Here is a 26105-nt window from a genome sequence, read left to right as displayed (position 1 = left end):
AATGACCGAGGCTTGAGGTACCTAAAAGCACCGTTAGTGGATCGGGAGGATCCGGAATGACGTGTTTTGGGCGACGTCGACTGTTTACTATTCAGTTTGCAGGATCGGGAATGTCGGGATTTACGCAACATTATAATACTGTAAGTAACTTTCGCGTGCAATTTCCGCACGCGTAGGTACCACCACCCTACCTATTTCTGCCGTGAATCAGTAATGCGTTTCGGTTTGAACGGTGTGGCAGCCGTTGTAACTATACTGAGACCTTAAAACTTATATCTCAAGGTGGGTGCGCATGTACGTTGTAGATGTCTATGGGCTCCAGTAACCACTTAAGACTAGGTGGGCTGTGAGCTCGTCCACCCATCTAAGCAATAAAAAAAGCAGTATTTTTCTTCATACAATAAAGCATGTAGTAAGAGTAGAAGTCTTTTATAACTTTTAGACAGGTCATCTACCCTGTATGAAGATTTATGTGAAAGCTGGCACGCCAGGTGGCGTTTTATAATACGTAGCTCTCTACATGCTGTAGCTGCTGCTACAGCATAAACTCTACACTTGCGTAGTTACTATACATTAATAAAATTATGTAGCTACATACGGGAGCTCAATACTGTTATTGGATTCTTTAAGTTATAACTTCGTTACGTAGTCTTGATTGTGTCGAGGCTGAGGTAAATTAGATTTTAACTAGAAATTAATAGACTTCATTTTTATTACGCCGTTATAAGTGGACTTAATGTATTTCTACGCTAGTCAGCTGTTGTGATACAATTTTAATTACCTCACATACTAGTAATATATTTTTTTATTGCTTAGGTGGGCGGACGAGCTCACAGCCCACCTGGTGTTAAGTGGTTACTGAAGCCCATAGACATCTACGACGTAAATGCGCCACCCCTCTTGAGATATCAGTTCTAATGTCTCTGTATAGTTACTGATAACTACTTAGTCTGGCCATAAATACTGTTACAATTAAAAATAAACAAAATATTACATTTGAATTTGGAATCTTTCATTTTTATATAATTGCTCATTGAGTTCTCAATTTCGCGCCAATACATTGTACAATATTTTGCGATATTAAAATGAAGTGGGGTGATACAGAGAACCGAATCGCTGTGACTGCATTACACAAGGTAGGTATGGAGCCAAATGAAATTTTTAAAACTCTCCATACGCTTGGTATTAGTAAAATGTTTGTGTACCGGGCTATTAATAGGTGCAATGAGACCTCCTCTGTTTGTGACAGAAAAAGATCTGGCCGTCCGCGTAGTGTTCGTACGAAAAAGGTGGTCAAAGCAGTAAGGGAAAAAATTCGAAGAAATCCTGTCAGAAAGCAAAAGATTTTATCTCGGGAGATGAAGATAGCACCTAGAACCATGTCGCGTATTTTAAAAGATGACTTAAGACTTGCAGCCTATAAGAGACGTACTGGTCATTTCTTAACTGATAATTTAAAAGAGAATAGGGTGGTAAAATCGAAACAACTACTGAAGCGGTACGCAAAGGGAGGTCATAGAAAAAATTTGTTTACGGATGAGATTTTTTTAACAATTGAGCAACATTTTAACAAACAAAATTACCGTATTTATGCTCAAAGCTCTAAGGAAGCTTCCCAATTAGTCGACAGAGTGCAACGTGGGCACTATCCGACTTCAGTGATGGTTTGGTAGGGTATTAGCTATGAAGTAGTGACTGAGACATACTTTTGTGAAAAAGGTATCAAAACATCGGCACAAGTGTATCAAGATACCGTTCTTGAGAAGGTAGTGAAGCCCCTTAACAACACCATGTTCAATAATCAAGAATGGTCCTTCCAGCAAGACTCGGCGCCAGGTCATAAAGCTCGGTCTACGCAGTCTTTGTTGGAAACGAACGTTTCGGACTTCATCAGAGATGAAGACTGGCCGTCGTCTAGTCCCGATCTTAATCCGCTGGATTATGATTTATGGTCAGTTTTAGAGAGTATGGCTTGCTCTAAACGCCATGATAATTTGGAGTCTCTAAAACAATCCGTACGATTGGCTGTGAAAAATTTTCCCATGGAAAGAGTGCGTGCTTCTATTGATAACTGGCCTCAACGTTTAAAGGACTGTATTGCAGCCAATGAAGACCACTTCGAATAAGCTTTTTATACTTTAAATTGTTTTATATTTATGTATTAAGCTAACACACTGTAAAAGTAACAAATGTTATTTGCAATAGACTTTTTTTTATTTTTATATTGTAACAGTATTTATGGCCAGACTAAGTATATCCAATACTGATAACAATAACTGATATTAGAAGTATTTGTAGTGTTAATCTTATTATTAAAACTAACAGTGCAAAAACAAATGTAGCTGTTGTTGTATTTATTCGAAAGAACAACAAAACGTTAAGTAAAACACAACAGTTTCCAAGAAAGTTATTAAATCGATTTTCTTCGTTAATTAACTGAGAGCAATGAAAAGGCAAAGTTGTTATCTAAACAGACATGAATCGAACGCTGTCTTCACTGGCTATTTCTGCAGTATCACAAGTTCGGAGCCACTTGCAGCTACTGCAAGTTACCAAGTATAATTATCTCACGACGCTTCAAGAATCCGGATCCCTTTACTTCATCAGGGATGTGATTGACCTCTTAGTTTTTGTTTTGTATTATAGAAATGATATAATAATTTTAGATGTTGAATCATGAAAATAATTTATGAATCGTTTTGTATTGTTATCAAAAGCAAATTAGTTTACGGCTCGTTTGATATTGAGTGATTATTGTTGTTTATCAAAAGTTTTTTTTTGCTTAGGTGGCAGACGAGTTCACAGCCCACCTGGTGTTAAGTTGTTACTGGAGCCCATAGATATCTACAACGTAAATGCGCCCCCCACCTTGAGATATAAGTTCTAAGGTCTCAGTATAGCAGTGACACATACAAACAACTGTACTGTGAGGTCTTTTTCAAATCTCGTTAGAAGAAAAACTTTTAGTAGTGTTCGGGAAAAATTCAATATTATGTCCATCTTAAACGCTAGGTGCAGAGGTAGTACCACGCTGCGCGTTACTAGCACTAAGCGCACTCCCTGACAGCACCGGTCATCGAACCGTCGAGCCCGTCGAACCCGTCGCTTGCGATGAAGGGCTCGGCGAGTAGATTAAACCATAGGCACAGCCCACTGAGTTTCTTGCCGGACCTTCTCAGTGGGTCGCGTTACCGATCCGGTGGTAGATTCCGTGTAGAGCCCGGCTCTTGCTGTTCGGTTCGTGTTAGGAACATCGTCAGGTTTGAGCACTGTGAACTCACTAGCCCGGTGACGCTGATATGGTTCCCTAAACCATCAGCATAAGCAGGAAAAAAAACATGACAGCAGTTCTGCGAGACGGCAGTGGAAGAGCAATCGGCTGGCGATGCATCGCGCTACAAACCGCCAGGTTGAATTTGGTTGTTTCGAAGAGTTTAAATTAATGTCATTACATTAAAAAGCACGAGATTTAACAGTGAAAATGATGCTATCTATGTCTACGTCTCACGAAAACCACAGTATACAACACTTGAACGTAAATACAAATACATAAAACTATTTTATACCGTAAAAACGTAATTTTAGTTTTAATTAAAGCTTATAAATAGAAAATCTGTGTTGGCAGCGTTCCCAGAAGGCTGGCAGTATTTCCACGCTGGATAGCAATGCTAATTCTTTGTGCAAAATACGTACCGGCCTTCTGGTCTCCCGAGGCTTCAAATAGTTTTTTTAAGGTTCTTAAAAAAACTTTTAGCAGATGGACCCCAGGGGCCCAAAGTTTCTACCCCAAATGGAACAAAAATGAAATCTTTAGAAAGATTTTCATATTTCCGCCGTTTGAGGCCTTCAGCCGTTGAAGCAGCGCTGCCAGCGTTAGAATTAGTCGCCGGAAGATGTGTCGGTGCTATGGTATCTACACAGTCGCATCCCAAACGAGCGACCGACCCATCTTCCAGGGAATAATCGACATGCCGTCTCTTACCATCGCCTCGCACCAAACCATTCGATTCTAGAATGGCTGGCACGCCGGCGCTGACAAGGGCCCGACGGATGATGTCATTTATGCTGGCGTGGCGGGATATAATATGTTGATAATTATTGCAATTTATACATTACTGTGTTGTAGCGGCCCTGTCATTTCGCTTCGATCCAATTAAAATCGTTAATTTGCAATCTCAGTTCCTTAATCGAATTGGAAATACATTAATATTTATTTATGTTTCGTATTTTCTTTCCGTATCGGCGCATCCCTGTTCTCTTCGTGTTAATTGAGTTACACATCGTTTACCCGCTAAAGAGTGGAGCATAATCCTTGTCCGTATATAGTACATATTTATATACACAGATTAAATTTCGGATGAATTTCCTCAAAGTTTTAAACAGCTGAGTTATATTATATTATACCTTTAAACGAGCAATTCTTGTATATATATATATAAACTGAATCTCGGAAACGGCTCCAACGATTTTCATAAAATTTAGTATACAGGGGATTTCGGGGGCGATAAATCGATCTAGCTACGATTTATTTTCAGAAAATGTTGTTTTATTCGTGTTTTCAATAATCAACTTTACTCGACATCTATTGGCGAATAATAATACTATTTTTCTTAATTGAGGGCAACTAGGTAACCGCTTTAAAGACAAAAAAAGATGGCTTATAAAAAAAAAAACCGAGCAAAGCCTCATCAAAGGTCATCATCTAGTTAGATATTATTTAGCTATATTGCCCTGCTTAAATCAGGAGTTACCGGCTGTCCCAAAAGGAGGACTTGCTTCCCGTGCTCTTTATCTTGATAATTCTTTTTAAGACTGGCGTTAGCCAATAAAATACTTATTGTTTGTTTTTGACGTCTAAGACAGTAACCTGTAAGTTTATGCCACCGTTTGATACAAGTCACTGAGAATTACCTACATAAACTATAAAGATTTAAATCACAATTCATGAGTATGTGAATGTTAGAATAAATTAATTTTAAGGATTGTTTTTATATACATTAGCGTCATAAAGTGGATTCGTGATTTCAAGTTTTATACGTATATATCCATTTCACTCATTTCACGACTCTCTCTGGGGCTATGTGAGATACAAATATTATGAGGAATCCGGTTTAACGACCTTTCGGTTTAAGCTATGTCCTATTTCAATTGGATACTTTTTATTTCAATTTATCAAAATATTTCAATATATCTTTATTTTTGTTATATATATTTTTATATTGTTGGGACAGCTTAAAGAGTTCAGTTCAGTTCAGTCAACCTAGTTTTTAATAAAAAAATGCTTATTTAAACTTAAAAAAATGTTTAATAAAAAAATTGCGTTATCCCAAAGTAAGCATTCCACGCGGACGAAGTCGCGGGCAAAAGCTAGTATTGTTAGTTACTGTTAGTTTAGTTTATATTAGTTAGTTAATAATTTGACCATTTTTTTTTTCAAAAAACTTTCTATCTACGTGCTGTGTGACATACGTGCGAGGTATTTCAATAATTATAGTACATTATAATATGATCGGTATTATCTACATTTGCAACCATTTAAAGATAATTTAATTACCGGCCTGCCAATAACCGAGGCTATAAAGACCGCCGAGGACAGGAAAATGTGGAGAAGTGTAGTGCATCAAGTGATTAACACTTCAAGCTAGACACGACCTTCAGCAATGAAGAGACCGATTCAGAAGAAGAAGAAGAAGATGTTTAAGAATTAAAAGAAAATGTGACAGCTTATCAAAGTAATGTATTTTTAACCAACTTTAATCCCGGTATTATGATCCGTCTGCGGCATTCGTGGTGGCCAGGTTAACTCAAAAAAAATTCACTCAAAGGTGTTTTATTAATATAATAGTTTTACAAGTAATTACATAGAAGCCCAAAGTTAATATTTATATTGATTAGTTTTTCGTCAAATCCTTTACATTATATTAAATCAAGCTTGTCTTCTGTGTTTGAGCAATACTTAGTCGTTTGAGTTATAATAATTCATTTGATTTTAAAATATTCTTCGAGAAAGTTTCTATATTTTAGTATCATTAAGGTACACTAAGCCCGTATATTCTTTTAAATAGCTTTATAGCTAAGCGATAACCAAAGAAAAGCTTGTCAGGGCACAACTAGTTTACAACGTTAATTGCCAAACTAGGTTCTGGCTCATTTTATATTAATTTACTAGAGATCTCATATATGTTCCAATGTAGACGCCACCATGAACCTTGAGGTCTGAGATTCGAACTCAATTTTGTAGTCTTAATCAACAAAGAGATTGGCGGTAAAAATAGGTAGGATATTGTTGCGAGCATAGAATAGGACAACAAATACTAACGGAAATTCATTAATTAAATTGGTTTGTTTTTAATTACGCAGTATTCATATTAAACCTGTAATTTATTCGTCAGTACTATTATAGATACAAAGTAATGAAGCAAAAAAGTTCAGATTTGATCACTCAGATAGTGAGTGGTACGATTAAATTCTAAAATTAAGACAGTAAAGAACTCATAACGCTTTTGTAAAATTATTTCCTTAACTATCAATAAACCTTGGAAGAAAGCCATTATTCGAGATAGTTATTCCTGACTCGTAAACACGGACTTAATGGACGTCTTAGATGTGATGAGACGTCAAGAAAATTTATGTCACCAACTAAGAGCAATCCTTGAGCGTATAATTTTAAGTTGTCTGGAATTGACTTTTTTTATCTGCATCGTATGTGTAGTCAACTCTTTTTTTTTGTTCATATACCTACCTTACATTAAACAAACAATAAGAAAGAAAGAAAAGTTCTTAAAGGTTTTTCGTATTTTTCAATAGGTTTTTTTTAACTGTTACTCAATACATATTTCATTGTACTGGAAAATAAAAAAAAATACACCAATAAAATATTTTTGATAAAGTCCGTTTCAGTACATTTTATTCAATGTTTTGGTTGTGTTGTGTTATGCGACCTGAATTAACTAACATTCGCAGTGGTGCGATCCATACGGAACAGTTGTCAGTCTGTTGGAGTGAAACTTTAGCTAGTCCTAATTTCAAAGAATTTTACATTTGTTTCGTGTGTCATTTACTTGACTTGATTACTATGAGAAATACCATATTTTTAATTTAATTATTTTATTGCACAAAGTGAACGAGATCACGGCCAGCTTAAGCTAAGCTAAGCGTTAAGTCGTTATCGAAGCTTATAGACATCACAATATCAATGCTTCCAGCCACCTTGAGATAATATTCAATTTGTAAACTAATAATTAGACGATGGAGAGAGCTATGCTCGGTATTTCTCTAAGGGACAAAGCCCGGAACGAAGAAATTCGACGGAGAACCAAAGTCGACGACATAGCTCTCAAAGTTAGCAGGCTGAAGTAGTATAGGGCCGGTCACATCTGTCGAGCCAGCGACGCCAGGTGGGGGAGGAAAGTCCTCGAATGGATGCCACGGATGGGTACAAGGAGCGTGGGGCGTCCTCCAACCAGGTGGACTGACGACTTAGTGCGCACGGCGGGAAGTCGTTGGATGCGGAAGACGGAGGACCATTATGTGGAAGGCCTTGGGGAAGGTCTATGTCCAGCAGTGGGCAGATAAAGGCTGATGATGATGATGATGATGATGATGATGATGTATATAAAAAAAAAGTATAAACAAAATATTCTTCTCTAGGGCAATTCGGTGATAGGGCGACTTGTGAATCCGTATGGGTGGGTACTATTATTTTACCTATATCTGCCGCGAAGCAGTAACACGTTTCGGTTTGAAGGGCGGGGCAGCCATTGTACTGTAAAAACTGAGACCTAAGAACGCATGTCTCGACGTGGGTGGCGGCACCTACGTCGTAGGGGTCTATGGGCTCCGGTAAACACTTAACACCAGGTGGGCCGTGAGCTCGAGCACTCATCTAAGCAATAAAAAAAGTTACTGCTTACGCATCATCTCCTCTTTCGTGAAGTCGGGAAATACGGAGGCAGCGCGGCGAGGGAGGGGGCGGCAAACCGGCGGAACTATGCTAACACCGCGATGCGTAAAAAATACACAATCAATTTCACTTCTCAACGGGACTCAACAGCAACAAGACGCGCAATATGTACAATATTACTTTCACATTAAAACCTAAAATAATTTAATAGTATTTCATTATTTAACGGTAGAAGTCACAAACCCCCTATGTACAAAAGAGATACAGTCTGAAATTCACAAGCAAGAACAGTCACAATATGAAGTCTGTTACTGTATGATATATACTGTAGAGATGATCTGTACATTGTAAACCGTATTAATAGTCTCGTAGTTATTAGTAAATACTAGAGGTCCCGCAGTAGTCGAAACTCGACTATAATTAATTGGAATTGTAAGTTTGTACACTATTATGATTGTATTTTATACTTCTATAATCACAAATTTCGCAAAGACTACACTATAAAAAATATTAACAAAGACAAACAGTATTTAATCTATTCTCAATTTGACAACAGACGTCAAGAACAAAAGTTTGACAATAAGTAGTATGCATGCGTGTGTGCGTCAAATACATGGTATGTAGTATGTGTAATGCTTTCTTTATTGATTTAATGTATATTTTATGCATTATTTAAAAAAAATATTAGCATTGTGCATTTCTTCTCTATATTCTCTATAAGTGTGGGAAATTTCATACTCCTCCGTCCGCGCAATTTTCGAAAAAGGGATACAAAGTTTTTGCTTCCCGTATTAATATACAGATGACGGTAGACTGTTACAGTAAAAAAGTATGACAGATTGTCACATAACGAGTGTATTTACATTTTTATTTTAGAACAAAATAAAATCTAAAAGCATATATATTATCCCGGTTTCAAATGTGGGACAACTGCTTTTCCTATACAATTGAGACATTGACCTCGTGTCTCAAGTAGAACTGCGGCATTTACGTTCAACGAGCTCAACTAGAGTCCAGGACGATCGTGGGTTCATTGATTTAAACTCGCAGCAGATAGTCTACGGGCGCTCAGTGTATTCAATAGAGATCTTGGATAACATACGCCAGCTGACACGAACATTGCGCGCATTATAAAATGAAATGAGATATGAATCCATTTCATCCGATATTAGTTTCTTTGATTTACGAACTAAGACCGGTATTGTGCGCATAAATAAACGGCTACGATTTATTTTACTTAGCTTTTTTTTTCTACCTATGCTGATAGACTTGAGAGGCTATATCCGCTTCTCCTTGACGTATAGGTGAGTTCACGGGGCTCAAATCGGAAGTGTTGCTAACACTGGTCGTAGCAAGAGCAGTGCTTCGCAGAATCTACCACCGGATCGGAAACGCGACCCGCTGAGAAGATCCGGCGAGAAACTCAGTGGGCTGTGTCTCTGGGTTAATTTACTCGTCGAGCCCTTCGTCGCCAGCGACGAGTTCGGTGAGGACGGTGACCGGCTTTTGAGTGGCAAGCAAATTAAACACACAAATATCTATTAGGTTCAAGAGTACTAAAGCAAAAGTACCATAAACTTCTAATGGTATAGAAGTAGACGTGGAGCTTCATGTGACAATGACGGTAATTATAGTTTACAAAGACAACTGAAATAATTTATATATATTGTGCTTGAAAAAATAGTACGAAGGTCCCCTTTTAGGATGTAATCGCACACAAAGACCGAAAACCAAGGAAACCTAGTTAAAGAGTGCTTACACTTGTTCAAAGTTTACTTGGTACCGTTCGTTCATTGAAATGAATGTTGATGTAAAGTGGTTTTTGCGGCTCTTGCAATAAAGCTTATTGACCCGAACAAAGAATGGTTCCGAGCGTCTGCATGAACAATGTTTCTTCAAAAGTTTAATAAAGTAGCTCACTCCCTCTTTTTCAAAAACTGCCGTGGATAATTTTATTTCAGTATAACTGTATCTATAGTATTAATGTTCACCCACAAACTCGTTTTTCTCGAAAACCTTCGTTATTCCTTTTATTAAAATTGAATTTTGAATGAAATAGAGACGGATTTCGCTTATTGATTTGTAATAAATATCAGCCTAGTATCCTTTTTTACGGAGAGTATCTGCCTTCACGGTCTGGTTTATTAAACTTCGTTATAGTAACGTTTTTGCTTCGTTATAAATTTTCATAGATCGTAATAATTTAAGTGCTTTTTCGGCTTAAGTTTGAAACGAATTTTCAGTATTAAGACGTAAATATGTATTATAATAAAAACTACCACCAGTTTTCTGTTAATTATGAGCTGAACATAGATTCGGCTCATAATTCATCATGCATACACTTCCAATTTATGTTAAATGTCGTATTAGATTTCCTCAGGATTTCGCGACTCGCAGACATGATAAAAATTGGTGCAAGTGGCCTACAAATTTTAGGAATTAGATTTTAAATTATAACTGAGCAAAAAGCGATGATGTTACTAATAAACCTGTCATGACTCATAAATCTATTCTAAAGTTAAACAAATAAAGAAAATTCTACGCGAAACCACAAAACCAACGGTCAAAACTTCAGTGTTCTTGCCATATATCAAGAGAACCTACAAATAAGGTTGGCAACATATCTAAGCATCTATAAAATAGCTTTATAGATTAAACAAGAAACTGACCCAGTACTTCAGTACTTCAGTACTGGGTCAGTTTATCATATGTGCGCCATATCCTTACGGGGTTCCGGTGTCATAAACCAGATATTTAAATCTCGTACTTAAGAGAGTCAAAAATGTCGGTCAGGAGGAAATCGCCGGACTCCCACCCTCCACCGGAGTCGAATCGACTGAAACCTCCTGTCGCTTAACAACCCACGTCCGAGCCTCGCATGAGACAGAACTCATGAAAAGGCAAAGGGGGGAGAGTGAAGCGTTTAGTGCGGAGCACATCTCTCCCATCACCCTCCCCTCGGGACGCAATGCGTGCAGAGCAGCTGGCGCGTCGTCTTCTTAGGTCCCCTTCGCCGGGCCCCAGACCGACATATGAGGGGGACCTGAAACACTTAGAGGGCCAGGGCTTGGGCGACATCTGCCTCCCTGGCCCCCGCTCGACGGCGGTGGGCTTGTGCGTCTCTCACGCGCCCCACGCCTCCTTCTGCGGGATGGTGCACTCGCAGAAGTCGAGCATCGCCTTCCACGACTCGTCGTCGCCGAGCATCGATGCCACAATACTCGGCAACAACAAGTCGTTTCCTATTTTTGCGACGAGGACACGGCGCCACCCCTCGCATGCAAGGCAGGCGACGAGCGTGTGCTCCGCCGTGTCCAAGTCGCAGCCTCAATGGTGGCACACTGCCGTCGGCTCGGCTCCGATCCGGTGCAGGAACTCACCGAAGCAACCATGCCTAGTGAGCACCTATATGTAAACCACAAGGACCGGGCGAATCGCCTCGACGGTCCTACGACCAACCGAAGGATTGGCCAGCCGCCTGAACTATGACTCCAGCACGGACCGCCGAGATTGGGCCCTCCGCGCTCTGACCACACTAGGGCTGGGACGTGCCACGCCCCGGGCACGAAGGTCAGCCCGCCACTGATAGTCAGCGGCGAGCGCCTCCACCTCCAGGACCCAAGGACCCAAGGCAGTGTCAATGTCGGTTAGATATAAGAAATATGTATATTGCGGATGTCAAGAAAAACCGGTCCTAACTCTGCACTTCGTCAACAAGCTCTTTCACTGTTGACAAAATCCAAATAAACGCCATATAAAACAAGTTAATCCAGCATATGGAACAAACAAATTCATCTTCGGATTTATAATATGTTGAACGAATGTAAAATATCGCCCAGTTTGCTGTCACTGGAACGCTGTTTTTCTGACTAAAATTTTGAAACGAAATTTCAAAATTAACATGAATACAATGTGTACAGATGTACTTAGTGATAATTGTAGAAAACGTTGCAAACATTTACACAAAGTAACCAAACAGCATATTCGGGCTTAATTTGTCTATCACAAACATTTATTCTGTCATAAAAATATGCTTGAGGAAAAACTTTTTTAATTTATCGTAATGCGATTGAACATAGCTCCAAGTAATTTAATCAAAAGGCTTCTTTGCGAAAACAAACAAGATTACGTTTCATAATATTTATAATATTTTCTGGTTTGAGACTTCCGCAAAAGCCATCAATTTCATTAGCCGCGTTGATGAATATGTACTGAATTTGATCTATACTTTTACTATTTTATATCAAAAAATTCAACTTATTACAATGAAATTCTGCACGCACGTCATCAAGAGTACAGAAAAGTAGAGATAAAAAAACAATTTAATCGAGCGACTTTTTATCTGCATGAGTGCAGGTGAAACCGCTTGTGAACGTTAGTAGAAATATTAATTCACTTATAATAGGTCTCTATTAATCGAGCCGAACATATAAATGAAAGTTTAAACTACCCAAGAAAACAGTCTGCCTTGCGATTGCGATTCTCAAGCGCGCAATTTCTCATTACAAACACCTCTTAATACTAAAACAAATTTCACGGTTCAACGCTTCACGGCAAGTTTCATGAAACCGACCGTAAAGAGGAATAATCATCTTAAACAAATTTAACATCCGAACCTATTACAAAGTGTCAGCACAAGTTACATTATACTGCTTTCGTGGTTCAAGTAATGGACTAGCTCCTAAGATTTCCTGATAAAGCTTTTAGCGTGGAACCTATTCCTACCCTCCTTGTCTTGTGTAATTAATTTTCTATCAACTTCATAAAGAAGAAAGAAGATGAAAGAATCCGTTCGCTACAATAAGACCGCTATCCTGCTCGTTAATCTCAAAAAGAGACGCAACAGTCGGGATTATATTATAATAAAAGTAAGAATTAAACCAATTAAAATTCAGTGGCCTGCAGATGCGATATCAGTGTGGCTACAGAAGAAAAAAAACGTTCTAGTTAACTCAATATACAAAACTCGACTCTACTGCGAAAAGTCAACAGAACTAATCAAAATACTTATTTGCTGTTCGTAGTTCTTATCAACTACTTTACTACTACTTTAGTCGGACGACACGAAAATCCACTCTACCAACTAAACCTAAGCTGATTGCGATTCTTTTCAAGAGAATCTTAATGTAGTTTCAAATTCGTGCTCTAACACTAAGTGGTTTGTAGGGTCTTTCGCAAATAAAAACAAAATACATTTTACTCGTGTTATATTGACTGACGGTGACTGTATGAAGCGTAAACTGTCATAAGAGACTTAAGAGTTTACTTTGATGAAAATCACCATCATCTTCCTCATATTCATCTTCAACAGCCCACTGAAATCTACAACTGGATCTAGGAGTAGGTCTCCCCTCAACTACGCCACAACCATCTACATCTTGTGCATCTAATTGACCGACCAACCCATCAGTGGCTTAACCTGGTAACTTAAGTCAATTACTTTGATTCACAGTCCGTTCTACTTGAGGCTAAAAAAACAGCATACTTTAAATAATTTGCTAACTTGTCTTGTTAGTGATATGGTGATATAGTCCCATGTAATTTTTTTTAATTGTTTTATTACTTAATAACCCGCCGTCTTAATCTTCATGAGCACCAATTTCTAACGAAAAAGCTTTGGTAATTTTTTTCCATTGTAATTGTAATGATTAATATCATTTAATAATTTCTTATTCGAAATTATTTTCCGATAAAATTTACACAAAAAAATATATTTTATGATTTCTATAAAGTACCGTTTATATACTAAATAATAGGATGACTTTATGTCAATCATATTTTACAATGTCCAAAGGCAAGATAATATATTGTGGTATTACTGTGTCAACGAACATAAACTTACAAATTGATGGGTGTCGGTTCCTTTGAAATTCAATTATTATAGCTACTGTAAGGTTTGTTGTAAAATAATTAAAATAGTTAATGTTAGGGCAATTTTCGGATTGCCAAATAGCAACACTGTTGGTGGGAGCAATTACAGTAGTGGGGACGTAACATAATAAAAAAGGCGGTAGTCTGAAAAAACGGGACAGAAATCAGTGTATTGGGTAGTGAGCAGATGTCTAAAGATTGTAAAAGTGGAGTCACAAATAAAGCAATACAGAATTAAGTAAACTACTGCAATCTGTGTATTATTTCCTGACTGTTGGAAGTGGAGTCTTACATCTCAGAAGTGTGGTCGACTCACGTAAGTACATTCTTAAGTTTCTTGTTAATTTTCCGCGATTATTTAATTCGCAAAAAAAAAAAGAGAAAATGAATTAAGAACCGCGCTGACTACGAAGGTAGTTTCAAAGCTTAGCACGGAATAAAGTATTATACGGAATAATTGCTGCGTCTTCTGCCGTATCTACTATTTTAATTCAGAAAAACTGCGAACTAAAATGTATCTGATGTTATGTTTATGTCACATGTTTCAATTTAACTCAACGTTCAAAAGTTTGTTGAGCTTCAACCATGAATTTAATGCATAAGACATAACTAGTTACGAAATTTATATACATAGTTATCATTCTACTAATTTTTGCTCGCATGGTAGGTTCGTCGATAAAACGCTGCGTATGCTTTTCATTGATATTTTCGTTTGGGGTAGGTGAAATAATTTTGATATGGGTGCGATAACTGAGAATTTATAGAAAAACAATTATTATTGTTCTCTCTCTACCATTTTAGTATAGGTTGAACGTTGTTCATATTATTCACGTTCAATTTAAAATAACATTTTGCAACGTCTGCAAGTTCCAGAACATGAATAGACGATCGTCGTTTGATGACACCCTCGCGCAGCCGTAAAGGACGCAGAGGCGAAGCGGGTCAGAGCCGATCTCGTACTCGCGGCCGCAGCTCTCGCACGTGCAGCCGGGCCCGGGAACTGGAACTATACCACGAACGTATCCAGCGACTAGAACAAGAACTGCAGCAAGAGCGGGAGACTGTACGGCGATGCGAGAGAAATACACGGCTCTCTTCAACCGAGAGGCCACGTGCGACCTCGCTTCGTGAAGCTACCGAGGCGCGTCGGAGTGACGATGGGCAACAGATATCAGGTCACGTAGTCCTTCCTTTTCTACTAATGATGTTGTCAAAATAATAGTCTATTAAGCACTGTCCCGAATCTCAACCGTTACCGCAGAACACAACAATGATTAATAAAAATATAGATCACAAGAATATTCTTTAAAGTTTTGACTCTTCTGTTAAAAATCAGCGAATAGATGTGTGGCTGCAAAAGGTTAATGAATGTGCGTCGGTTTATGGTTGGGACGATAGGACCACTATACACATTTCACTACAAAAAACTTCAAGGACTGTCCAAATTGTGGTTCGAGAGTTTAAATACGATCTTGTATACGTGGCAATAGGGGCAAGATAAATTATAAACGCGTTTCCTCACGAAAAAATTATGGCCAGTGCTTAGAAGACATGTTGAAACGAAGAAGCAAGCTTAATGAGCTCATAGAGGAGTGCTACTATAAGAAACTGTCTCTGTTAAACCTATGTGGTATTCCTGGTAAGCGACATGGAAACCTGTTTTAATCAGGAAGGGGGTTCCTCAACCGAATTCGGTGCGGTCTCTAAAAGCTCTAGTGCAAAATTTACCGAAAACTTTTATCTTAACGATATTGTCTTTGAGTCGTGTCACGCATAGAATAGAGAACATTCAAAACAATATCCCAACTATCATGAAAGACTCTGGTTATAAGCTAATATAGTCCTCGAGGAGTAAACCTTTTCATATCGAGATTGATGACTTTCGTGCTAGTGTTATGTAGGTTAGGTGATAACCAGCTGTTGGATAATTCTTCGTTAATCGATCATTATGGAAATTCCGCTACTTCACGGTTTTTAAGCATGGAGTCTGAACTGTCTCACTTAGATTTGTATAAGGACTGAGCAGCTGAAATAGTTAAGATCTTATGTAGAGCATCTAAATAATATTTTGAGATACCTAGTTATAAATCAAGTTCGGTCAGTCAGTGCATCTCCGATTGTAAAAGCTTTAGATCGTTATAGAGTAGTTCCGATCCCTGGGTTTGAGGGACTGGGAAATAAGCATAAAAAAACTGCTATATTTGATTTAATACAGCCATGGGTACATATCGCGTCATCTGAACTTAGCACTGATCCACTAACTATGCAACTGACAGTGAATCATTGTAGGAGTGTTTAATAATTTTTGTCTTTAAATCTTCAAAAAATAATATACATTCATTTGTAAATTTAAAGTAATCGTTATCGTTGAGATATAATTATTTATCAGAAAATAATAATAAAGGGCTGTTATAAACCTGTACATAACGTTGTCTTTTGTAATAAGTGAATGGTTAAATAATACAAATATATAACTGAATTGATGAAGCACTTACGCTACAGAATTATTCTTTCTTTGTTTACAGGTCAGGAGCGAGAATTGATCGGTTCGCACCTCGACCAGAATGAGAATTGAGAGGTTCAAGACAAGGCAGGAATACTACAGCTGAGAATTGATTGGTTCAGCTTGTGTATTTCATAAAGTCCTTGAGAATTGGTTGGTTCAAGGCAAGACAGGAAATACTACAGCTGAGAATTGATTGGTTCAGCTTGTGTATTTCATAAAGTCCTTGAGAATTGATTGGTTCAAGGCAAGACAGGAAATACTACAGCTGAGAATTGATTGGTTCAGTTTGTGTATTTCATAAAGTCCTTGAGAATTGATTGGTTCAAAGCAAGACAGGAAATACTACAGCTGAGCATTGATTGGTTCAGTTTGTGTATTTCTTAAAGTCCTTGAGAATTGATTGGTTCAAGGCACACATTAACTGAGAATTGACTGGTCATGGCAGTTTCACGACTGAGAATTGACTGGTCATGGCAGTTTCGCGATTGAGAATTGGCTGGTCATGGCAGTTTCACGACTGAGAATTGACTTGTCATGGCAGTTTCACAACTGAGAATTGACTGGTTTGAAGGAAGTTTTACAACTGAAAATTGTCTAATTCAAGGGAATTTTGATATGTATAGCTTTTGAGAAGTATTTTATTTCACTGAAAATGTATTGGATCTCAAGTGCCACTAATTTTTTTTTGTATTTGATTATTATCTGTAATTTACTGTTAAATTTCCCTTGGCACCAACAAAGGCACGCTTCTTTGAAAGGACACCTGACGATTAATTGGGTCAATATTGGCCTAATGTAAGGTTACCACCTGGGTCATGTATGGGGACATACATGGTGTCAGGACGGTCGAATGTAAGGTTTGTTGTAAAATAATTAAAATAGTTAATGTTAGGGCAATTTTCGGATTGCCAAATAGCAACACTGTTGGTGGGAGCAATTACAGTAGTGGGGACGTAACATAATAAAAAAGGCGGTAGTCTGAAAAAACGGGACAGAAATCAGTGTATTGGGTAGTGAGCAGATGTCTAAAGATTGTAAAAGTGGAGTCACAAATAAAGCAATACAGAATTAAGTAAACTACTGCAATCTGTGTATTATTTCCTGACTGTTGGAAGTGGAGTCTTACACTACCTATACGATTTTAGTGTAAATCCCAAGCCGCGTACTAAAATATCTGTACAACATACTCGTAGTTAGAGAAACAAACCTATTTTTCCTTGGGCTCGAATGAAGTAAAATTCATTTTTTTTAAATGCATTTGCAGGTTTATTTTAACCTCAATTATATTTTTGAAGTATTGATACAATAGATTTTTGTTGTATCGTAAACCTATTTAATATCATTGCTTAATTTAACTTTGAGAGTTTATTTTGGCTGTTTGTATTGTAACTGGTAAATATTTTCTCTCCGCTTTCAGCTTTTCTATACCTCAAATAATTATATATGATACGATTTATTGCAGGTAATTTGAGTACGCACGGCTAGTTACGAACGTTTAGATTATTTCTGCCGTAATGTACCTAGTCAGGTCATAAATTCTGTCACATGTTTAATGTAAAATAATTTAAACAAGTTTATTCATTATGTAACCATTCATATACCAAAATGAATTTAACAAAACATAGATTCTTATGACACTAAAGTTTATTCAAAATGACCTCCGTGATTTTGAATACAGGCCTTCAATCTGCGCGGCCAGTCGTCTATCGCAGCACGAACGAGGTCCATGTCAATATCGGCGGCTGCCTTAATCAAGGATGTCTTGAGTGACTCCAAATTGGGACGAGGCTTTGAGCACGCCTTTTCCTCCAAGTGTTGCCATATCTTGTAATCTAACGGATTCAAATCTGGACTGGAGGAGGGCCAGTCTTCGTGCCGGAAGAAGCCGATTTCACGCGCCGCCAGCCAGTCTTGTGTGCTCTTCGCTCTATGAGCTGGCGCCGAATCTTGTTGGAATACCCAGTGCCTGCTATTGAAAATGGTATGAGAAACAGGTTCCACAAGGTTCGTCAGGACTGTATTTTGATACACAACTGCATTCGTTTTTACACCTTTCTCACAAAAATGTACCTCTGTTAAGCCACAATAAGAAACTCCCAACCATACCATGAGCGAGGATGGAAAATGACTTCGCTGGACACGCGGAATACGGTTGCTCGCTTCTTCACTACTGTGTGCGTACACCTTATCATTTTGTTTGTTGTAGCTCTCTTCTACGGTAAAAAATTTTTCATCCGAAAAAAGAATTTCCCGATATTTTTTTCCCGCGTACCGCTTCAACAAGGCGCGGCATCTCTTCAGTCTCAGGTCCATTAGACAAGCATTCAAACGATGTCCTGTTTTTCTTCGATATGCCCGAAGCCCTAAGTCTTCATTTAACACCCTTTTCACCGTGGTTCTGCTTAACCCCATCTGAAGGGCCAACAGTTTCTGCTTACGTTTGGGATTTCTTTGAATTCGCGCCTTCACAGCTTTTATCACTGCTGGAGTCCTAACAGACCGAGGGCGACCACTTCTTGACCTGTCATCTACACTAGAGTCTTCATGGTATCGTTTGATGGTACGATAAACGAATCTTTTTGTTATATTCAAAATTTTCAGTATGTTAAAAATTTGAATTGGCGCGTAACCGCAACGAGGCAACGCAATAACTGCAACACGGTCTTCTTTAAGCGTCCACTCCATATTTGAAAATGAGTAAAATTCTAAAAGTATACATTTTTATTTTCATGAACAATTCGAAATTCGAATTCAATAAACTTTTTTGTGGCCAGCATTCTAAAAGAAAAGTTTTTACTGTGTGACAATACTTATGACCTGACTAGGTATTTACGCATTCCGGATCAAAACATTCTACATTTATTACAATTGCAATTTCGACCTTATTTCGGAGAATAAGCGGTTGTGTTCCCATTGAATTTCTGTTCGTACACGACATCAAAAATAAATTTTCTTAGACAAATATATATGTATTTTCATAGTAATATATGGCAAGTTTCATTATATCAACCACCAGTACCACGCGATACCTCCGTCCTATCTTTTATTATCACGAAATAGTTGTGCTTCCAATTTGAAGGGCGGCTATTAGACAAAAATACTTCAATATTAGGTCACAATGTGGGTGGTGATATTCAAGTTGTGACATCCATGGCTTTCGGTAAACCCTGAAGAGAGGCTCATTCTCCCATTGATTTATTTATTTTAATTCGTTTATACACTTCATGTATTATTTAAATCGGCGGAGTTAATGCCTAATGCATTCCCTACCAATCAACTGAAGGTAGTGCAGAGAAAATAATGGTAGGTGCATTGAAATAAAAGTTAACCACTCAAACTCAAAAATATATACACACTATATTATATAACTGTAAAAAATTTTAAAAATATATAAATACACATAAACAAAACTCAATAAATTCACGAAAATTCCACTAGCTTTTCCAACAGCTTTCGCAAAACATTTAACTTCGGTCAGTAATGGTCCTGATCTCGAGAGGGAGCGCATTCCATAGCAGAACAGACTGCACGACATAAGAATCACGAACATAACTAGAACTATGTATGGGACAACGAATTAATAGACTATGGAGAGAACGAAGGGCCCGCTTAGTGAAGATATTAAAAATAGGGAGGGGGTACGAAGGAAGGTCGGGAGACACAAGTAAATAATGAAGTGTCGTCAGTGTACATAAATTACGACGCTGACGAATCGATAGAAGTTTGAGCTGAACACGATAGGAAGATATATGAGCATACTTATTCGTGGATACTGCGAACGTGTCTACACACACCCAATTTGAGAAATGAACTTGAAGTCGCGTATTTAATCATTTAAATAATTAAACATAATCGAGTAATTGCGATCAACCAACTAAGTTTAAAAATCACCCAAAATCAAATATTAATATGCACAATCAATGGCGCTTTAAAATATTGCTCTTAATATGAATACCTCATTGTAAACACATAATATCACAGATATATCGAAATTCAAATAACGTTGTCAATATTCTGACATCCGTTACAACTAGAGTTGATTATTCATGTTTTCAATTCTGCACTTTACTGTCGCATTGCTTAAATAATAAATTACAGTGCTACTATCCTATGCACTAGCATCTGTTGAGAAAATTCGTATCAGAGGATTAGCGTTAGTCGTAGTGGTATGCCGTGTGCCTAGTGTTAAAATTTCAATCCCTATGTGAACGACTTAAGAATCAAATTACCATAACCAGTATCAAAATAGTCTAATTGTGATGTCATAATTTTAGTGTGTTGTGCCATTCAAGCTATTTGTCTGTTTCGAGATGGCATTGCTACTAATACTTAGCGTTATTGATATCAGGAGCTCTTAACATATTGTATATATCGACGATACCCATTTGACTTTAATCCTATTTCTTTTCATTAATCTTAAAGGTACACATAGATTTGATAGAGTTTTTAAGTTAGATGGATTATGGGTTTGAAATAAGAATTGCTCTCAAAATAAGACAACTATACGCCTAATAATGTTACGTGTGCATTAAGGAATAATGAATTGAGGCCATTTGAAGACTATACTGCTATTATACCTTACGTGACACTGTAGTGATGTTCCTGTTTAGAATCACCTGTTGCTGGTTGACCTCATTTGTATAACGATGCCACAAGCGCAACCATTTAATTCCGTTAGCTAAGCCTAAGTACGAACCGAAAGAATGTCAATTGACTTTTAGCTTAACTTTAATAATGAACAATCCTAGCTACTACAAATTATTTAATTTAAATAAAAGCTTGTTTCAATTATTTATTGGATTGAAATAAATTATCAGCCGCTATTGTCATTACTTACTACCGTCCGCTCACATGTATATGCAATGAAATTTTTGAAGATGGTATAGACCACAGCAGACGGTATAAATATGAATTTTGGTCGAAAAAAGTACCTATTTAAGATTATAAAGACGAAATTATGGTGCATTATATTTAAAAAAGTAACGAACAGAAAATTATGTAGAGCATTATGGCCAATCATCGTACATTATTAAAAGTGTATACAATTACGCTGTATTGGTAATATTGAGTACCATTTTCACCAAAGGTTGTGGAAAAAGTGACTTTCGAAACTTTCCAGAAAATAAATTATTTGACGTAACGAAACTGGACTCCTCTTGGGATTTACAAGTGCATTCGATCTGGAATTATGAGTATTCGCTTTCCGCGTTTCAATGCCGTAGCGCTTTGCGAGGGGTTGAAGGGTCATCAACCTTTGCATCGCTTTAACAAGGGTCCTCGTAGCTCACACACGTTTCACGTCACATATTTCCCTTCTATATTCTGGCACAATTTCATTAACTATATTTTTTGTTGATTAATTTGAAGGTAATTTTATTTATTTTGTTTGTGTGGCCCGAGAATACAGAGCTTGCCCGAAATTTTTTTCGTCATAGTTATTCGAGTTGAACAGAATTATTTCCTAATTCTTATAACTGCTTATTACTAATCAATGCAAGTTATTAATGTGAACTTTCAGATTTTACGTGAAATTTGGATATGAAAACAACCTAATCGTTTTAAAATTTTTGATTTTGTTTCGAGTAATGTAACTTCCATTACATTTAAATTATCAAAAATATTGATATTAAACACAAAATGTTCTTAAAATGTAAAGTTTATATTAGGTTTATGAGAGGAGGTGATAATAATTGAGAAAAAAAATACACAGAAATAATTCAGCCCGAAGATTTGCGTAAAGCTGGAATCGTGATTGTGTTACTAATTAGACCAGAATGAACGCACAATAGTATTAATTGCGACGCTGAAGTAATTACAATGAAAGATATCGTATTCTCTCATTAAGTGTTACTGGATTATTAATTCATGTCACAGTACAGCTTAGTACGGCACTGTCTTTTAAATTACATAATATGTTTGAAAATCCAATATCACTAATGATTCCTTTTGTGTTTACAAGTTTTTCTAGCCAAAGATTATTAAGTATTTGAACCTTATTTACCGAAGGAACAATGCTTACCGTCCATCAATCTACCTCGAAGAGCCAATAAATCGTAATGGCATTGGATTAACCCATTTTGTGAACTTCAGAACGGAACCCATGATTGTTTCGTGACATGATGGTGGTAGTACCGCGTTAGCTTACAACAAGATCTACTCATACTTTTGACATAGAAATTACAGGGTGAATAGGCAGTTAGAAATTAAGAACCCTGAAATAGTAGGTGACTACGATGTGGGAGTAAAACAAAAGGTCGGAGCCGGACTTGCGTAGCCGCAATTGTTGCCAGAGTACAAAATGAAAAATGTTCTAACCAAAATAGCCATTGGTTCTTATAGCTGGTTTATCTATTTAAAATTATTCTATGGGCTTTTTCGCTTCGAGAGCGTGGGTGAAATTATTGTTCTGGTTCTGAGACATTAAATAGCCTCGTATAATAAATACCACGAATACCAAGAATAAAACGAAACTCACCAGACAGGTGTGATAAACACCGTGTCGATAATAATGAAGTCTTTGTTTCTGTTAAACGAAATATGTGAATAGAAAATAAAATAAATACGTATTAAGTAATAAACGAAAACGTAATTTTCTGTGTGCGATTTTTGTTTGAGTGTTTATTTGGACCAATAAACCTACTTACTACATAATGTGCCGGCACATTGCTAATGGGCTGCAAATCTGAGCATTTGTTAGCACTCATTAACTAATGAAAGCTGAGCTGGCAACCCTATGGAGGGGTGAGGAGCTATTTAATTAATATAAAGCTTCAAAAAGAAAATAAATATGTTAATCTCTCCCACATTCATTGTAAGATAATACTCTTAAATTTGCAACAAAAACACTTTGGTCTTATTTTAGTACTACACAACGGAACTAGATGGATGCCTTTGTATACATACTTGTTCATTGTCAAAACATGTTATCTCTAAATAAACTCGGCAGATTAATCTTTTTCATTACTATTACTCGTTTTATATCCCTTTTCTTTTATATATAGCTATGTTTTTTTTTCTTTTTCGCATATTACCAAATTTTAGGGAGTTAATACTTAAAATAATACGATCTCAGAGCAAGCCTTACCCATCGTACTGTCTATTAGGTAACTATTCACTTTATAACCATTAACATTACTCCACAAACGATCCTTGATAGCTTTTCTAAACTTAAAACTTTTATGAGATTTTAGTGCTCTACTGCAGAACGAAATTCATTTCAACATCGACAGCGTTGTCCCACAGTAAATGTAACTACACTACAGTATACATACACCAAATGTATCGTGTCTTCATCAGAATGAAGTCACCTTCGTTAGTAAAATCTGCGTCGTGAAAATATCGTGCAAAATAAAAGTAATCAAAGTACACTGAAGGCAACGTCACATCCATAAAAGTCTTCAAGCGAAAATGACTTGAGAAATTCACAAAGAAAATTTCCAGACCGACTCGTTGAAACATTCGCGCCTACGGAACGCCGCTACACTCAACAAAGCAAAAGTAAAGCCATTAAGAAGTTGCAGGCTGCACGCTGCCTTCAAAGGTACTTTTATAAGTCAACGCCTGTTATCCGTGCTGCATGATTCTTGTAATGAACTGACTTCTCAAAGGTGTTATATCGAGGTGGAATGTTTGTGAAATAAATCCGTATTCAACATCTTCCTGTTTTTTTTCTTATTATCCATATTGAGTACCGCAAAACATGTACGAAAAGAAAACACTACACGATAACAAAATGGTTAAACACATTTTAAGTCATCGCAGAATCGTTAGATTTCTTTTTAGAAGCAATCACTATTAAGTATAGATACGGTTTCACTTAGAGTTCTCTCTGTGGAACATTCAAAATACGCGAGAATAAAAAATAAATATCTACAACCATAAAAAACGAGCGTGGGTAGGCCTCCCACAAGATGGGCCGACGATCTATTGAGGTTCGCGGGGATCCGCTGGATGCAGGCAGCGCAGGACCGGCCTTTGTGGCGAGGCTTGGGGGAGGCCTATGTCCAGCAGTGGACCTCCATGGGCTGACAAGAAGAAGAAGAATCTACAACCCAAACGACATTGATATTGGGTTTTATGAACCGAAAATGTTAAACTCCGTCAGGGCCTGAACTTGTATATTGTTACACCTAAACCTTTAAAATATAAGTGTAAGTAAAAACTGTAATGATTTCTGTTGAATTTTCCTAATGCTTTGACTTAAATTATTTTTCTGTAAATGATCACTGGTTATTTTTTAGCTAGGATGTTTAAAAATTAACCAATAATATCAGTAAAAATACCTAAATAATATTGTTTCTGTTACGCCATACTAAACAAGTAGGACTAGATGATAATAACCAATAAATAGGTTTGTATGCAGTTTAATAAATAAAAAATTATGTTAAATTTCTTCTTCTTATCAGCCTACAGACGTCCACTGCTGGACATAGGCCTCTCCCAACCCTCGCCACAAAGACTGGTCCTGCGCTGCCTGCTTGCAGCGGATATGTCAAATTTAGCAAATCTATATCTATACTAATATTATAAAGAGGAAAGATTTGTTTGTTTGTTTGTTTGTTTCGAATAGGCTCCGAAACTACTGGACCGATTTGAAAAATTCTTTTTCCATTAGAAGTCGACATTGTCCCTGATGAACATAGGCTACTTTTTTTTTCTTTTTTTTTTTTTCTTTTTTTGGTTTCGTGTGTGTTTTAATGTTTCCGAAGCGAAGCGAGGGCGGGTCGCTAGTCTATATTATTTTGATCGGTTAAATTGCCCAAGTAAATAAGGCGAGGCCTGTCAATAGCTAGGGGCTGTAGTGTTTGATTTTAACATATCATTGAAATCTCCTTTTCGAATAGGTTCGCATATTTGATTAGTAAATTCAGCATTTCAATGATTTTGCCGAATTTAAGCGATCTGATTGAAATGCGTTCTAATTCAATTAGACTTAAAAGGAGCGGGGTGGATCTTTTTAAAACTTCAAATAAATGTTTTCCATGAGTGTTTCCAAAATCGTGATCTAACAGCTAATGTTCTTTTTTTTTGGTAAGTCATGCAGTGTTTGATATGACCCATTTCTTTATTGCTACACGTGAGTTTGGGGTCTGGTACATCTTTACTACCTGATATTGCGCTCCTCCATAGCTTGCATTAGCTATCTACCATATCGTCTTCTCCCATTAAAACTGTATAATCTCAAAACTTACTAATTTTACAGGAGAGTGTTTTAAAGCTTTAACATGTGATATTTTTAATATTAATCATCTTTGCAACATTTATTTTTTATTTTTTACCAGTTACATTATCTGCATTTTAAAGTAAGATAAAATTATGTATTGATTTTGTTAAAAGTAGTCAAAACATAGGCAAACAAAAAAAAATCTAAAACCAAACTACACTTTTTGAAAGTATTTATGAGAAAAATACTGGTCCATACCAAATGATTCCGCATATTAATTCAATTTCGAATATTTTTGGAAATTGTACACTTTTAATGCGGAAAGACGATATTTCATTTGGTTTTGGAACTGAACTCCCTCCCACCATTCCAAATTTTGAATACAAACCCAATATCGCATGAAACTACACCAAGATTATGAGCTAAAAAGAGACAGACTTAACAGAAATCTCCAAACGCTTGAAGGAGGTTACACGTGATGCCAAGGCTGGCTGGTACTTTGCACAGAGAGTGAGTCTGGCTGTCCAACGAGGCAACGTAGCCAGTATCTTGGGAACTGTGCCTCCTTCAAGCGCATTGGAAGATCTGTTCTACTGTGTCAGTTTATTCAGATTTATGTTAAATTATTTTGATTTGACTTTTAGTTTATAATAATAAATTGT

The 26105-nt window shown here is 37.0% G+C and overlaps 2 protein-coding genes and 1 pseudogene across 26 annotated transcripts in view; 2 read left to right on the top strand and 1 right to left on the bottom strand.

Moving 5' to 3' along the window:
• LOC114252733 (coiled-coil domain-containing protein AGAP005037) overlaps positions 1-26105 on the top strand; it is a 316019-nt gene that overhangs the window by 47364 nt on the left and 242550 nt on the right. The gene's annotated exons all lie outside the window — the stretch shown is intronic.
• The window catches only part of LOC114252736 (uncharacterized), a 96123-nt gene that overhangs the window by 16975 nt on the left and 53043 nt on the right, over positions 1-26105 (bottom strand). The gene's annotated exons all lie outside the window — the stretch shown is intronic.
• Positions 14673-15633, top strand: LOC149503615 (uncharacterized; annotated as a pseudogene).

Source organism: Bombyx mandarina, chromosome 01 (genome assembly GCF_030267445.1).
Source record: "Bombyx mandarina strain Sakado chromosome 01, ASM3026744v2".
In the NCBI taxonomy this organism is placed as follows: domain Eukaryota; kingdom Metazoa; phylum Arthropoda; class Insecta; order Lepidoptera; family Bombycidae; genus Bombyx; species Bombyx mandarina.
The sequence above is the reverse complement of the archived record's forward strand: the minus strand, read 5'-3'. Positions and strand labels throughout refer to the sequence as shown.